The sequence below is a fragment of the Paralichthys olivaceus genome, chromosome 7 (genome assembly GCF_024713975.1).
Source record: "Paralichthys olivaceus isolate ysfri-2021 chromosome 7, ASM2471397v2, whole genome shotgun sequence".
NCBI classification, from domain to species: domain Eukaryota; kingdom Metazoa; phylum Chordata; class Actinopteri; order Pleuronectiformes; family Paralichthyidae; genus Paralichthys; species Paralichthys olivaceus.
Window position 1 is genome coordinate 17828625 of NC_091099.1, and position 17591 is coordinate 17846215.

At 41.5% G+C, this 17591-nt stretch overlaps 1 protein-coding gene across 3 annotated transcripts in view; it reads left to right on the forward strand.

The window, feature by feature from the left end:
* The first annotated feature begins 1006 nt into the window (after window positions 1-1006).
* LOC109624594 (contactin-1a-like) overlaps window positions 1007-17591 on the forward strand; it is a 70293-nt gene continuing 53708 nt past the window's right edge. For 2 of the 3 annotated variants that reach the window (XM_020079390.2, XM_020079392.2), the window contains exon 1: window positions 1007-1232. The gene's annotated coding sequence lies outside the window, so the exon portion shown is untranslated. Of the gene's footprint in view, window positions 1233-9076; window positions 9256-17591 lie in introns of those variants that run through there. The other variant, XM_069528539.1, reaches the window with a different exon arrangement.

A 17591-nucleotide genomic window follows, 5' to 3' on the forward strand; every position in this document is an offset into this window, starting at 1 on the left:
GTAATGTGTAAATGACAGGAGGCAACACTTTGTGTAGATGTTAGGCTCATATTGAAAAGTTAGACATAAATATAAATTATCCATCATAGTGACTGACTGTTAGACTGCTGTCGCCCCACCCCCCTGCAGATTCATGCACACTGCAAGCACTGGTTGTTGTTTTTTTTTCAAATTTTATAGATATTGAACGTATCGTGTCACAAAATTGCACCAAACTTAGAACTACACTCCCTCTGACAATTTACAATACACATGCCAAGTTTGAAGCCAATACGATGAACAGTTTGTGAGATTTGTGTTGCACATACAGACGGAAGTTTGTGGAATATTTAAGTAAATGATCTGATGGTGATTTCTGACCCTCGGTTTGACCCAGTTACAGACCGCAGCTGTAGTTTATCAGGACGTAGAGAAGAAAACATGTTGAACTCTGAACACAGACAGACTCTTCGCATGCTGCCCCCCCCCTCCTGGTTCACACTCACACACTGACTGCTATAGAATGCTGGTTCTTGCCTATTTATTTACATTTTTATCAATATTTAACGCAACATGTCCTAATTGCACCAAACTCATCACGTAACATTACAATAGAAAGTGTAGAATGTCAAGTGAGAAGCCGATTAAAAGAATGGTGTGCAAGATATGTGATACACATACAGACAGAGATGTTTGTGGAGTTAGCAGGTAGATGCTGCTACTCTGATTCCTGGATTCTTTTCTTCTTTCTTTCTTTCTTTCTTTGTACTTTTTCTAAATAGTGGTGTCTTGTACGCCTGTTTAAGGCTGGGCAAATAATGTAGGGGTAATAAGGACTCTACACTCCTTAGAGATAATAGCCTACACACACACACACACAGGTACGCACACACACACACACACACACACACACACACACACACAGGTACGCACACACACACACGCACACACACACACACACACACACACACACACACACACACACACACTTTTTTTAAATGTTAGTGAGGCAGTGGAACCTGAGGCGGAGCTCAGAGGGAACCCGGACACTTCAGTGGGACTCACAGCTCTCTGCTCCTGGGGAACAGGCGGCTCTAGCGCCCCCCTAAGTTGACAACCCTCCATCCACTCCTCGGGTGCAGGACCGCGGCTCTGTCAGTCTCCTCTCTCCGCTCTGAGCGCCCGGCGATGCGGACCTGAGCAGGTGTGAGCATCGTGAAGGACGAACGGAGACGGACGGACGCTACCGGAGGGTAAGGACACGACGAGCCCCGCACGCACACACTACACACACACACACACACACACTGAACCCTCCCGTGTGATCTTCATTTTAAACATCCTCTCCACAGGCTCCGTGCGTTTTGACAGCTGTGGAATCAGTGCTGTTTAGAGAGTGCGATGTGCGGACGTGAAGGAGCTTAACGCAGCAGCTCTCCGCAATGCAGGATGGTCAAAGACCTGGGTAGAGACATGCTGCGTTTTGCATGTGTGTTGAAATATCACACGCCGTGTATTTGACTTATCGTGGCGGAGGTGATGCTGCATGTTGCATGATCTGCAGCACATCCTGACGTGCTCTTCTCTCCCACCCCTCCATAAAATGTGCCGATGCTCAGTATAGGTGTGATCGTTTAGTGATGTTTCAATGCAACACACCCATCAGCTGTGGAAGTAAGTGTGAGGCTGAAATTCAGCTGTGATCAGACATCACAAGAGGCCACACAGCCTGATGGCGCCCCCACATACCCACCGTCCACAGCCGAGATCAGGGAGCACGACAGTAAACACTCTGCTGGAGCTCAGACGCATGTCCTGGTGTTCAGCGGTGGATTGAGGCATGTGGTCCGGCTCTGTCATCCTCAGTAATGGGCCATCGCAGGGGTGATTGAGTGTCAGGGTGCAAGAGAAGGTGTCATGGGCGCGTCCACACACATACACATACACACCCAAGGCTCCAGAGCTGGGAGGGAAGCTGCTCATGCTACATGCTGTCAAAGTAAGGTTTGGGTACTTTCAGGGGAGATTGCCAAGAGGAGGTGTTCATCATGTTGCCAAGTGATGAAGGGCACGCTTTGATTTTGTTGTGAGGATGATGGAGGTTTTAAAATCATAAATATTAAACCCCCACATGGGATTATTTAGATGCAAAAACATTACAAAGGCAATTTTTTATCAGACGGTTCCAATTTTTTTCCCCGGCCAAGCACCCTCTACAAGAAAGAAAATACTCCGGCTCCCCTCCCCTTGATAATTTTCCCTCACTCCTGTTGAGGGCTGAGGATAGAGGATGTCGCACTTTGCCCTATCAGACAAATTGTGATGTGTGACTATGGGCTTTACAAATAAAATTTGATTAGATTGATTGATTGATGAATGTATTTCTTTACACGTCTGTTTAGTAATGGAGTGAGAGTTGGCTGCAGGGGTTTTATTGCAACATCCTCCATCAGGTTGCTCAAAGACCTATTGGAATCCACAGACAAGCCCTGAGCCAGACCATAAAAGAGGCATCAGGGATTGCAAACCTCTGCACACAATAGCTGTGGATCAGGAGGAAAGACCCCAACTGGGCCCCAAGATGGTAGGGACACACGCCCAGCCTGTGGTGGAGCTGCCTTAGAAGATGGTCTCCAAACATACAAGGGATATTCACCATCTTGTCCTGTGTTCTAAAAAGAAATTCAAACAAAAAATGTTAAAGAACAAGACAAGAGAAATGTCTTGAAACACAGAATAGCCATATATCCTGATCAATTTAATGGATAAAAAAGTGTCAGTGTCTGTGGACCCTGGTTTGAGAACCACTTATTTAGCTCTCTCTCAATGATAGGAAATTGCATGGTGACCATCTTTGCTGACTGGTCACTGTGAAGGAGCTATATTGCGAAGATTGTCTATAACTCAAGATTTTCAGATATATGTGACCACTGTATCAGATAATGGCTTTCAAAAGGCACATTTAGTCTTCATGATGCTGTTCCATAATGACTTGAGTGCACGGCGTTGGGCGCAACAGACAGCTGAGTATGTTTAAGCTTGTAATAGGGATTCAAAATGTAATCAACACCACCCAACTGGAAGCGAAAATCCCATTTAATGGACACGTTTGTTTTGTGCACCTCAGAAGGGTAGAGCTAAGCGAATCACACCTGCTATTTTGGATTTCTGCTCTCAGGTTAACATATAATGCAGGTTTATGAATTGTCCTTTGGTGTCTGGGCACTAAAAGATCTTTAATCATTGCCCTTTTTTCTGGGGTATGTTTTTGCAGTGCAGTGTCATGTGTGAGATTCCACCCCCGTGTGTTTGTCCTGACTAAATCAGAGCCATAAAGGTGGCACACAATGTCAGCGGGGCTCCGTGGCAGCCTGTCAGGGGAAGCACTTTATGAATCCTGTAAGCCTGACTGCTGTTAATGCATCCTGTGCTGCCGTCCCGTGCACACCCCGAGGACAGACCCTCTCCTTCATGCTAGGTGAATGAATTTACTCGCCTCAGAAGTAGGCTAACCTGCCGCATGCCGAGCAGCATCTTGAGTTTTTATCCCCCTCGCTATCCAACGAAATGTCTGAGAATGGAGTTTAGAATTTTGTAAAAGGAGGACGTTCCCTTACCAGCACATTTGGCTGAATTTTGTTTTACATAATACAGTATAGCCTGTAAGATGTGGCTGCTCTGTGATGCATGACAAGGCTACAGCTTCAGCCTCCATTAGTGTCACATTCAAATGACTCCACATAACTGTACACTTACTTCTTCTTCTTCAGTCGCACACTTCACTCACTCATTTATTAAGGTAGTCAGGGTAACGTCACCTGAGGCAGACACTAAAGTTGTCAGCCTCCACATCTACACTCCAGCCAGCATGTGAAGTATGAACTTAAATACAACAGTGAGAGTCTTGTGTATAAAACCTTACTGCAAATCTCTCCCATGCACGAAGATTTCTTTTTACATTCTGTTTATTCAGTCAGACAATTAATTTTTAATTCACCCCATCTCCTTCAAACATGTCTCAATTCAACCAGCATGATTTTAGTGCTCAAAGCAGAATCTTGGATGTTTCCCAGAGAAGATAAAGGTAATTTTAGAGTCATTTTAGGAGATTAGATTTGTTTCCAGATGTCCTTCAGAACCCTGGGCGACAAATTCTTGGGCAAAGAGTCAAAGAACCAGTTGAACAGAGGAGGATCGATTGAAAAAGGCTCTAAACTGATTGGCAGCATTGACATGTGGCATCAGCGGGACTAGTTTGTCAGGCGCTGTTTGATCTGTAGCACTGATTGCAGCATCAGTCATGCTGGAGGGAATACGTCCCCTAGACTTGTTTAACTGTTAAAGTGAACGCTCTAGGAGAGGAAATAGCAGGACGAGACGACCTAGGCTCATGAATAGTGTGTGAAGAAACACACACGCATACACACCAGCCTGTATTGCTGCCGCTGTCTCTTTCTCTCGTGCTGACAAAACATACGACGCTCTCATTCGATGCCTCTTTCGAATTGCTCAGCAATTTACACCCCAGTGATCAATGGGGGAGTTCCACTTATGGTACGGTAGCGAGGCAGAGACATGACTTCTTCTGTGTTTGCCTGGAGACAGACCACTCCTCTGTTCATGCCTGAGGAAGAGAAAAGGCCTCAGTCCCCATCTGCCATCCCTGGCTATCTGAATACAGCGTCTGCAATTGATTCTCCCACTGTGGACTGCTCCTGCTCTCTGCATGCACGTGACCCATAGATCTTATGTGTGGAGAGAAAGCTAAGTGGGGGGAAAAAAACTCCCAGGGCACAGTGCACGTTTGTATCCCACTAGATACAAACTGTGCTATGTTCACTGTCCCCAGGATGTTCCGTTGTTGCAGTTGCCTCCATTTTCATAGTAAAACAATGTAACAGTTCTAGCTTACTTCACTGATAGGTCTAAATGGCATGCAATAGGTCAACCTTAAAGTGAGCGCCCCCTGCTGGATCACAAAGCAAACTGGTAATGGTCCGATGAGCTTCTAGATAGTATATTTTGAACAGCGCATCACAGTTTGAATATGAAACCGCCGCACGTTTGATTGGATGTTTGAAATTTACTAGTTACATTAGCCCGAATATAAATAATCTTTGAGCTACACTGCTCAAACTTTTTTCTGTTTCTGTGCAAATACAATTGTGTGAGTGTGAAACATATATTTCTTCTGCAGTCCATGATTGGTAACTTGCCATATGTTTAATCTGGATAAATAAAGTATATCCTGCAAAAATGGTCTTTTGTAGATCAACACAAAAGCAGCACATTGCAGAAGTAAAAAAGTATGTTTATTTAATAGCAGCCACTGGCCTTTTGTCTATTTATAGCCGTAAAGCTTGCAGAGAAAGATATTATTAATTTGATGACATGGTAAAAAACACTCTTGAAGAAACAGATTGGTTATAAAAACAGTCATTACGCTGCCCTGAAGATATAACCTCTGAGTGTCTTTCATGAAAGAACATTTTATTCATTCCCCTTTTTTTATCAGTGTGATTTTGTTTGTCGATAAAGTGTCCAGCATCCTCAGTGACTCGCATGCTTCCTCTGTTTTGTCTATCTGCCAAAGTGATGTCTCTTTCAAAAATCTCATTACTGTGTTTCCATTTAGATAATGTGCTCCAGACGAGCAGTGGTGTTTGGAAGTCGCCTGGTATCTCACCTTGCCATTCATTGGGGAAATAGAACGACATTGATCAATGTCATCAGAGTGTTATCACGCAGTGGGTGGATGAGTCTGGTTCAGTGACAAGGTTTCATCATTGGCCTGTTGGAGCAAGTTAAGATCAATTCTTTAAAACCATAATCAGTCAAGAGTGATTTATTAAAGAGGTCAATGATGAACTGGATACAGATTTTGAAACAATGTATCTTATTTTGATATTAAACTCTGTTGTTTGGTCACAGGCCATCTGCAGGCTTAAAATATTGAGTTTATTCTTGCTATATTTAGGAACAGTCAGAATCTGTAACTAGGTTACATCTGACAAGATTTCATGTCTTTTCCTCTGATTCGTTGCTAGGTTTTCTCTGAGGTATTTTTAGACTTTACAATCAAAGAAAATCTTTTGGGATTTACAGACTCAATTAGAAGGAGATTACAACTGTGTGCCCTTCGCCTGCTAATTTCAGTTAAAACCTCAATTATCCATTTTAAATGTTAATGATAATATTTCACTTCCTTCATTACAGTGTCAGCATAGACAATTGTTTGTGTGCTTATGAGCTGGGCAAACCTTATCGAGCTTACCTGGGATGCATTCAGGCTCAGCAAGTTATTTACTAATCAAATAACTAACCGCATTTTCTCTGTTAGCCAGTTATAATGATGCCATTATTTATATAGCACCTTTGAAAACAGCTGTTACAAAGTGTTTCATGAAGAGGGCAAATAGAAACAACATTTAAAAAAGCATCAGAGGCAACAAGCAACTTAATAAAGTCATTTAAATTCAAATATCCAAAATCAAATACATCAAATGATATAAAAGAAAATCTCAAATTAAAGACAGCAGATAAAATAATACAACATCCTTTAAAAATAATGAGGAAAAAAAGGATATAAGAAACAAGAAATAGCAAAAACAATCAAATAAAAGTCATTTGCATATTTTGTGTTTATTGATAAGAATTAAAAATGACAGGATTGACATTTTCCCTGATTAACTATAGTACATTTTAAGAATCATAAACTGATTGTGTCTTAATTACAGTCCTCCTCAAAGTGTCAGATTACCCCCTGTGAATTTGTTTAACATTGCACTGAGACAGAATATTGTGTTACACACAGTGGACCAAATGCTCACATGGGAGCCTTGAGCCATCTGTTTTTGCAGCCTTATAGGTTCAGTTGGATATAGTGTTTACAGGCCTGTTGAGAAGCTGTGCAGTCAGACAACACTACATGCTGTTGTTGTGATCCTGTAAGAGATGATTTGCATTTTAATGCCATTTGAAAATCAGTGTCTGATTTATTCTCTTGGCATTTCAGACACAGCGCTGCAATGCAGAAAAACGTCTTTACTTGATTATGAGTAAATTCATCTGTAATGATTTCATGGTGTTTCAAAGCATATTATAAAGTCCAGATAAAACCAATGACAGAGGGTGCTCATGTAGATCTTTGAGAAAGCTGTAAAACAAAGAGATAGTTTTTACATGGTCTGTCAAAATAGTTTTGGGTGATTAAAAGGTTAGCACTGAAATAATCACCTTTGTTGCTAACAAAGTCTTACATATCCAGCTGTATCCCCTCTGACATATTGTAATTTATTCCATAATATGCACATGAAAGCTAGTGCTTAGCAGCATTTTCAAGATTAGATTACCTCTGTGCCCTTCATCATTGATATTCTCAGTAATGGGCTACATTGTTTTGGATTTAATCCTATTTAATCTGTGTTCATCATGGGGATGTGGAAGTTTACCATAGTTTCAACTGCTCGAGCTGTTATCTTATAGTGCTGGGGATAAAGAACAAGCCCGATGGCACCGGAAACTATCCAATTAGGTATGAAAGCTACTTCCTCATTCGGGCCAAGCCACTCTTGGGGCCTTTGAGCAAAGCCTGTTGCTATGGTGCTGGAAGCCTGTGCAGAACACAAGAATATCTATATGCCAGTTGAGGATGTGAGGCTCATACATCACCTTTCATGTATATTGTATGTTGTACGTCATGCTAACCCAGCCTATGTTTCCTTATAGTGATAATGGTTAATGCTGTTTGTGGTTGACAGCTCAGCTCTGCTACACCGATAGCATACTAAACCAGAGTCATGAACCTTTTACCAGCTGTGTGTCAAATATAATGAGGGGGTCAATGGGAATTCTTACACTGATCAAAAATGTCCTGAGTGAGAGGTGTGGTAGTTTTTTAAGCTGACAGGCCTCCATAGTCTTCTGTGGTTGCATGTATGAGAAATGTATGGACTCATCACGGTAAGAGCCCAAAAGCGAAGGCCTCCTGGCACGTGGGGCGAATACTGAGGACGCTGAGCTCTTTGGAAGCCTCATTAGACATTTAGGGGCGTCCTGTTTTCCCCCTCTCTGGACAGCTGGACAGCTAAATTGTTTGTGGATCAATAGTTTAGCTTCCTACTGGCTCAACAGTGTGAGTGAAGTGCATTTAAACTGAAGAAATCCCATTACGCTTGGCAGAGATGGGAAGCATAGCACTAGGAGCCTCAGTAAGTACTATTGCTATGCCCATGATTCTATCTGGTTTGTTTATCTGCAGTGCTTCTGATGAGACCACTTAGTCATTTTAGAGTCATATTTTAATTTTTTTAATTACTTACTTTAAATATCCCATGACATTTCCATTTTGTGATAGTTTTGGAGATGATGCCATGCCAGATGACATGGAACTGCATTGCATGACAATTGCAGGTATGCACACAACTGTAGCTGAAACTATGAGGTCTGACTGATTGGTGTATGGATGGTAACAACCTAATGGACAAAAGTGCAAGGGCACAAGCAAGCACGTGGCAAATAACCCTGCACACAGCTATACAATGCAGCAACTGAGCAAGTAAGAGATATCTTATGGTGTAATGAGACTCTGTCGCCTCTTTTCTTCTACGGATGTTAACATGGCCTCAGTGCAACATAAGAAGATGAAGAAATAGCACAACATCTTACCCTGTAGATTGAGCAACAGTAGCTGAAGCTCTTGGTAAGCAAATATTTTCTGCACATGCTAACATCAGCTTTATGTAACAACCACTTACATGTAGCTCTTTGGATGCTGTCATTTCCGGAAAACTGCCTATCCCTGAGTGGTCTTCGCTAATGGGATCGATTGAAAGTTGGAAGATTGTGCTGTGCTTTTAACATGGACCAGGTGATTGTTTATTATCCCTGCTGATTATAAAGGGAGCCTGACTGATTCAATACTTACTTACTTATTTAGAATGCCGAATGTTTTTCAGTCCAATTCTTTGACTATAAAAAAGGCAAAGGGCTCGAGAGGTGGAAAGGGGGTTTGAGGATGTAATGAGAAACAGAGGAACAAAACATTTGGAGCTGTCCCTTCATTCCTTAGATCAGTGTAACCAGAAATAAAAGCTGTGGCTGGTGCAGGCTCGGGGCTGTGGGTTGCCGCTGTCCTCTCCTGGTTCTCCCTCGCTGTGCTGCCAGTGTGTTTGTGTTGCACTGGTCAGCCCCCGAACCTCTCTGCTGCATCTCTACATGAAGAGCCCATTGATGTGGCCAGCATTAGCATTCGATGTAGGCGAGCACGACAAACAGGTTGGTTTTCCGTTTCTAACAAACCTGTTCTCTCTGGACCCTCTCAAATGGTCTCGACTCAACCCCTCTTGTTGCATAGCTAATGACTGTGGATAAAAGGGGTCAAAGAATGGTTATGTGGCCGTCTTCACTCTGTATAAGGCTCCATTCTGCCAAGTGACATGTCAGTCCAGAACTTTTTTAAGGTGGCGTGACACTGTCACATCTGGCCCACGAACCCACAGGGTGATGTAACCACCTGCGTCATGTTCTCTGTAAGTGCTAGTGGGACAATGCACCAGCACTAATAGCTTCCAACAATCTTCCCTAAAATGTCTCTGAACAAAAGTGGCTTTTTTTCGGTTTGTGATTATGAAAGATCTGAGCCCAGCCCTCTGAGGGGGAATCTGGCTGACTTATGCATGAGACTTGTGCACTAATTATTCTCCGGCTTTCTTTTCCTTGGCTCAGTTTTTAGCTGCAGGAGCTTCTCTTGCAATCTGCCAATTCATGCTGCTGACTATATTCTCACAATATTACTTAGCAACAGAGAATTGCCCCTGAGAAGAAGTGGCTAATATTACCCCATGAAAAAAATAAGGGATCTTGGTGTACTCTGTTACGTTATTTTAAAGTCAGAGCATCACTTGAGTCATCATATTGAGAGAGGAAGGGAAAGACATGGAACGAGAGGGCGAATCCAGTTTCCTAATTACAGAATTTTTTCTTCTACCATCGCACATTTCAGAGTTATGGCAGAGGAACTGATATGAGCAGGAAAAAGACAGATAATAAAGATGTAAGCCAAGATACCACCCTTTTAATTTTCTTCAGCGGCTGGGAGATCACAACATTTCCCTCGCATTTTACAACATTAACATGAGTATTTCATCACAGCGTGCAAGGCATGATGTTGGACAGAGTCCATACTGTGCGTGTGGGCCTTCTGGTGAAATGTGTCAGTTGTACATTGGCCAGTGTCACTGGTTGGATTATTCATGGCGAAGGTGTAATGGAGGAGAAGGGCATCCAGAGGTGAATCTGACTGAGAGGGAGATCATTGAATCCTTTTTTTACACACACACACACACACACACACACACACACACACACACACACACACACACACACACACACACACACACACACACACTTTGCTATACTCTCACTCTTATCTGTGACACACAGTTCCACTCATGCTGCACACACAGGGCCTTAGTGTGTGGAGGACAGACGCAGCGAAGGGCACAGCATCACAGTCCTGCAAGCACACACACACACACACACACACACACACACACACACACACTCATATGCACATTAAGAGAAGGGGTTGTACTTGTCTTACATTAATTCCCCTGCAACACAGAACAACCAGACAAAGCAAAACACTGTTCTTCTGTATGACTGAAGGGGAATGGAAACTACTCAGTGTTTATAGAGTCTGCTGGAGTATATAATGTTAATAACATTGACCCATGACTGACCAGATTATGACTGTATAATGAAATAAAAAGGTTGCAAACAGAAACATGTCTGCTATATTTGACTGCATTGTAGCCAAACAAATAACTGCATTAACCAAGTTTTCAACCAAAAAAATGAGACCGTTGGTTTGCCTAGCTTAGTAACAATAGACATTGTATGTTTGTATAGTGGACTATGCAAGTTATGTTTCTATTGTTGTTTCAAATGAATATATTTATATTGTTATTGCTAATGGCAGGTGATGTGCCATGATACAGTTTGGTGCGAATGGGCAAAAAATGTGTTGGCATCATGGTGATGATGAGATTGAGAGAGAGACGGAGGAGGTTGGATCCAAGCAATGTTTTTGGATTAATGATATAAATGACTTAGCGCTGAGTAATAAAGTTTATGATAGTGACCATGCTGAAATGTAATGTTTCATTGGATCACCTGCAGTGATGCTGAATGTTCAAATGAACTATTGTTCAAGTTTTCCTGCCTTCCTGCCAAGTGCATTTGGTTCCACAATACGGTCAACTTTACTTTTTTGGAAAACAAGTTAAAACAAGATCTCTTAAGACCCAGTATAGGAGCTTGGATCATGGTAAACAGCCACTGCAATTTACAAAAAAACTAGCAATTTGTGGTTTTATGGACTATTTCATGGCCTCATTAACAGAATCTTGTTTTTAGTTGTGGGGTTGCCAGACAACAAGCAGAAACCCCTGTTGAACAGAGCCAGACATTTTCAGTCTTTATGCTAAGATAATATTATTGTCTTCTCCCTCCAGATTCAGATTTAACAGACATAACAGTGTTATCATTCCTCTCATCCGCTGTAACTATAGCATCAAGAAAAATAGCCAAACAGTCCCTTTAAAGCAAAATTGAAATAATCTTTAATTATAATAGTAATAGTATCATATCAAATGATGTACAACTTAGGATAAGCGGCACAGATAATGGATCGATGGATATTTTACATGATTATTTAATATAAGTCAAGTGAATGCTGCCAAATTAGCCATGAGAATTACTCACAAGAAACACAACTTGAAAACATTTCCTAAAGTTATAAATCCCCTTGTACAGAGCTTTAATTTCACTTTCATATGGAATGAATGAGGTTCATAAGAATGTAGGTGAAAGCACCCCGTGAGTATTCACAGGTCAGTTGAGCAAAAACATCTGTCTGAAGCATATTATATGAACCGTCGCTTGACCTAGTTTAACTTTCTTGCTGCTACTGGAGGCAAGCTTGACTGGGAACACTAAACCACAAAGCTTCATGGGTTGTTGTCTGTGCTGTCTTTAAACAGCAGTTGGGCTGAGTGCAAACAGCTTTGTTGCAATGAAGGAGATGGTTCCCTCATGTGAAGTGACAATCTTGTCATCTTAACTCCAGATTGCTCCCACACATCTGCACCTCTTCACACAGCCAAGTAACGACATGGTGTGTCAATGTTGTGTTCAGTTTTTGAAGAGACAACGCATTAGCCCAATCATAATCACAGAATTATCTGCACAGTCAGTTGATCGAAGTCTGGCATCTTGATCTGAGAGCTTTCTTTTCAACGCAGTTCTCTCCGCTCTCCACTGTTGTGTAAGAGGGCACCTGTTCTGCGTTATGAACTGTGATCACATGGCGTGACTTGGCTAAGATTCACCAGATGACTCAGGTCTTTGCCCAGGCTGTGCTCATTGTCAGTCGACCCACACGCTGCTCTCCAACAGGCTGTCTGGCTGTGGCCATGTGCTCTGCAGTAAACACAGGTCGACCAGGTCTGTTGACATGAACACTCTGTTCCGAACACAAGTGTATGTGTGGTGGTGGATTGCCTGATCCAAATAAAAGCCACTTTCACTTTGCATGCACAAGTGAACTGAATCATCTGATTACTACAAAGGAAACTAACAGAGGAACGGGAAAATGGACAATGTGTTTGCATGGTTAAATGCAATGTTAAATATATCAGCAAATATTAGCTCATCCCATTCAGGTTTCTGGCAATTTGAATACGAGCTTGTGCTTTTTGTATTTGAACAGTATATGCTGCTTTTTAAGGAAGGAATATTCCAGTATTAGTGTGCCCGTGGAAAGTGTGGAGCCTGCAGTGGCTCAAGTAGTAGAAGAAGACTTCCTGATGGGTGGGCATGAATATGCATGCTGCTGTTTAAAAGCACTGGCACAGGCGGATACAGTATGGCAGTCAATGGATTCACAGAGCAGGCTTTGTCTCGTCTACTTTCAACCCCGGAGTACTGGAGTAGGTGTCTGCGGGGGTTTCCACAACAGTTTGGTGGAGACAGGAAGGGAGTCTGCTGGCCTGGCAGCTTGTGGCTGTAAGAGCCCAGATTTGGTGGCTTCTGGCATATTGCAATGCCACTGTTGCATCAGATAAATTGAGCTTTATTATTTAAAGAGAATGATTTCCACACAAGAGAGGTTGGACGACTTTTTAGTGAACTGATAAACCTTTATAAGAAATGGGAAATATTGGGTTGCCATGGATAAATTGGATGGACATTGTTGTGAGTCCCATTTCACATTTGTTTTATATTTGGAAAATGAAGTTTGCTGGATTAACTATGAACATAAATGTTTGCTGTGTATGAATATATGTACTCAATTACTTTGACACTGAATAAATCCGAAAACTAAGGGATACTTGGAAAAATTTTGAAGCTTTCCCACTCCTGTCCCAGAAGACACCATTCACTGTATATAAAGATGGACGATATGTCTCCACTTCCACGGCTCAGCTCTACTGGGCCACTTTATAGATCTCAGAAAGAAAACTCTTTAATCTTGGTTTGGAAAATCTTATAAATGCAATATCACATGAGGAGCCTTGGTTTGTCTTAATTACATGTACTCTCTCACAACTTAATGACTTATTTATCAGTAGGATCGCAGGGTGTTTTAGTTTTTGCCCAGCTCGGAATTATGATGTTTCATTTGGGATTCATTCGGTCTGAGTTGGTTTAATGAATCATTAAGAGATGTGTTACTGATGTAAACAACTCAGCGTGTAGCTGGTGCACTAGAGATCGCTATGATCTTTAAAGACTGTTATTCTGATCATGGTCCAGACATTTTCTAAAAAGGCACCAACGCTACTCTGTGGCAGGAGACTAGTTTCTCAACTTCTCATTTCCAAGAATAATCTGTCATCCACCCACATTTGCCTCGGAGAGAAATCTGGAAATGGCAAATATTGGATGTAAAAAAATGTTTGCTGTCAATTTCTTTAGCCACAAATTGTGCAACAATGCCCTTGGCAATGGGGCAGCTGTTGCATCAAAGCTCCAGAGCTCGGAGTTAATAGTCACAATGGATTCACTAAATCAAATTATCATTCCCAAAGCTTCAGCACGTCCAGTCCCTGCATCAATCTGCTGCCCCCGTCTTCCTCCTCCGTGCCTCTGACCGTGTCCATTCCTCTGCAGTCTGTATGTAGCTGTGGAGTTTGAGTGAATGTGAGTGAAGCGGCATGTTTCCCTATAGGTACCCTTTACAGATTCTATAGAAAAAAACAAATGTGGGTAGAATCAGACAAGTATCACAACATACTTCTGCTGATTGGGAAGGAAACGCAGGACATCAGGGATTCATGCATTGAAGCAATTTGTCACTTAAGTGCAATTATTGTGCAAACAGAGAATTCACATAAAGATGAGTTGAGTGAAAGACAGATGGTAGAATATATTATAATGTCCAGGGTGTTTTCCTGTTCACTAAAGTGGAAAACATCTTCAGAGATGATTTGAGGGATGTGCAATAGTTTTATCATTGACAACAAATCCCACAGCAATAATTTGATCCTACAAACAGGTGCTGGCATGTTCCGTCAATACCACAAACATGGACATGTTGATTATTTTGAGTCTATGCCACATATACTGCCTTGGTACTGTAATTACTAGAGCCTGACTGATTTCGTTTCCAAACTCTAATGACAAAATGTTTTAATTGCGGCTTGATATTTTACAATTTCACAGTTTCATCCCTGTTTGTAACCAGCTTTGAATGCCTTTTGTCTTCAGTAGATATGAATGGGCTCATGGGGCTGAGAGCCACAGACAAACAGAGGTAGTCGAAAAAATACTGAGATGCTCAACATATTGTTAGTTTCAGTCTCTGCAGACAGACACAGTAACAGAAGAACAGCAGACTTATTTGTTAATTGGGACGTATCTTGGTAAGAAACATTAGCACTAACAGCAACACAGGAAACAAACCGCTCCATTAATTATCCTAATTATATCGTGGATTGATTGTGAAGTTGATACCAAGGTATCAGCCACATGTTAATCAATTAATACAGTGCATTTGATTAAGCCTCTGAATCTGATTTACCTGAGCGGTAATAACAATCTTTGATTAAACTCCTGCTGGATTCAGTTTCTCAGGTTTTTTCAGAGACATTTCTGTATTCCCTGCATTAAAAAGCATCTTGTTCGTCCTGTGGCTGTCACTGACTCACGTTGTGTTTAAGTGGTCATTATATCCTCATGTGCTTGGGATGGACAGTTTTTTAAATCACTGCATCTGGTGGGGAGTTCACTTAAGTGCTGAGGCGAGGGAACGCTGGACTCTTCAGCTGGCTTGCACTTGCAGTGCACATTTAATACTTATTAGCATATACACCCACACACTGGCTCACACTGGGTATCTCTGACTAACTTTGCTGAAATTAAGCAGCTGTTGAATGAAGGACTGGGTTGATTGTGTGACAAATGGGGCCTACCTGAAAGCTTCGTCCATTGCCTTTGTGATCGATGCCCATTCAAATAGTTTAAATTATAATTATTTCTGCAAGATTACACAAAAAGAAACAAACAGATTTCCACAAATCTTGTTGGAAGAATGGGACACTGGCCAAGAGTGACCATTAAAATTTGGTGCACGTCTGGATCAGGGGTGGATCCTGGAATTTGTTTCCCACTTTCTTTCCATTGCTTTTGGGAAATGATCCAAGGAAGAACCCATTCAATTTTATAGTGGAGATTGAAAAAGGGTCAGGGGTTAACCCATTTTCTTTTACTTTCTTTAACATGACGAAATAGGGTTTAAGCATTGGCAGTTTGCACTCACTTTGCACTCACTTCTAGTTGTTATTATTATATATAAATTACCACGTTTATTCTAAATAACACTTAAAATAAGAAACAGTTATAAATTATTAAATTAGCTTTAATTGTTTGTTTGATTCAATCTTACTGATTTTTGTGTCAGGAGACAAAGGCACTGATGTAGAGACAGACTTTTAATTTGTAAGATGTGGAAAATTATCAAACTAGTGTCAAATCTACAGAGAGTCTTGAAAAGAGTAAGTAACAGCTAAAATATCAGTTTTTTCTGTCATGACTGATAATAGTGCAGCCATTCTAAGAAAGTGTTCACGTTGAAGTCTGATTTTTATAACTACTGAAGCTTTGAAGCCACAAAAATGCCATTAGTGTCATGTCTAATATTACCCAGACTCCTCCGCTCAAATCTTCTCACCTACAGTTTATCCAGTTTCTCAGCAGTCATGGGCAACATATTGAAGACAGAATAGCCCGTTGGTGAGGTGTTGCTTAAAGAGTGGGCAGTTGGCTGACGACAGACACTGTTTTCTGTTCTAGGCTTAATGCTTTGTTATAGAGTCATGATTCACTGACAGCCTGACATTTTGTGTTGAGTTCCATTACCTGCCATGAGAAAGACACCACGTTTGCATTTAAATTAAATATACAGAGAGAGAACGGGAGAGAGGGCATGTGTGAGTCAAAACTACAGGAACAGAGGGAGACACAAACATGGGACCAGGCTTCTGTGCTGTGACCTTGTTTGCTAATTAAGTGTCAGACCTATTTTTCCACTCCAGAAAAAAAAGCTTGTATCTTAAGGCTTAGAATGCCAGAAGGCGATGGCAACACTTACCTCGCTTCCATTGGCTGGCTCCTGAGGGTCTCTCTCTTTGTGTGGGTGTGTGTATGTGAATAAAAGTCATTATCATCAGTATCATTAGATGGCAGTACTGTATGAGTAACCCTCTCTCATGAATACTGCATGAAGCTGTGAACAGAGAGATGTGACAACACAGTGTAAATGTCACTGTTACTGTCACATGCACTGAGTCCAGTGATCATTCAGCCCAGTTTGACTAAAGTTTATTCAAATATTACATTTGTCACATGAAAAACCACTCATAGGTAGAGCCGGGTAATAAATCAGTGTAATGTCAATCAACAGTCAATGAATATTCCAAATTCAAATCTATCTTGGAGTGTGAAGAGAAGCAGCAAGCACTTTGGATGTCTGCCCTGCGAGTTCTTGCCCGAGCCAGGGCCACTGTACTGAACACACTGCATCACAGAGACACAATGTGAATGAAAATGAAATGTAGGTCAAAACAAGCGAATAATTCAAAAACAACCATATGGTATGATGACTGAGAGTTCACAACACAACTTGGCTGCAAAGAGTGATTTGCACAAACTCTATTTTAAAATCCTTTGGCCTTTGGTCAGTGGATGGCATGATTGTGAAACCTCCCCTTAAAGTTATATGCTACAATCTTGGATCCCATTGTCTATCATCTGATAATAAATGAGCCTCTGGGGGCAACAGCCAACGTTTTGGGGCTTTCAGTGTCGACAGCGGATTTCTGGGCCAAGACTCTTTGTTCAGTTTGATTTGCACTGTTTACAGTCCAACTACTTTCTTTTATTCACATGAGTTGAACGTTTGTAGGTGTTTTTAGGTCCAGAAGGCATTTAGGCTCATATCTTTTAACAGCTATGTGCATATGAACGCAGAAAAATGAAAAACCTTGTAGCTGAAGCATTTCCTTCATTGTGTCTGCCTCTTGCTTTCCACATGGACTGTTTACCTGCCT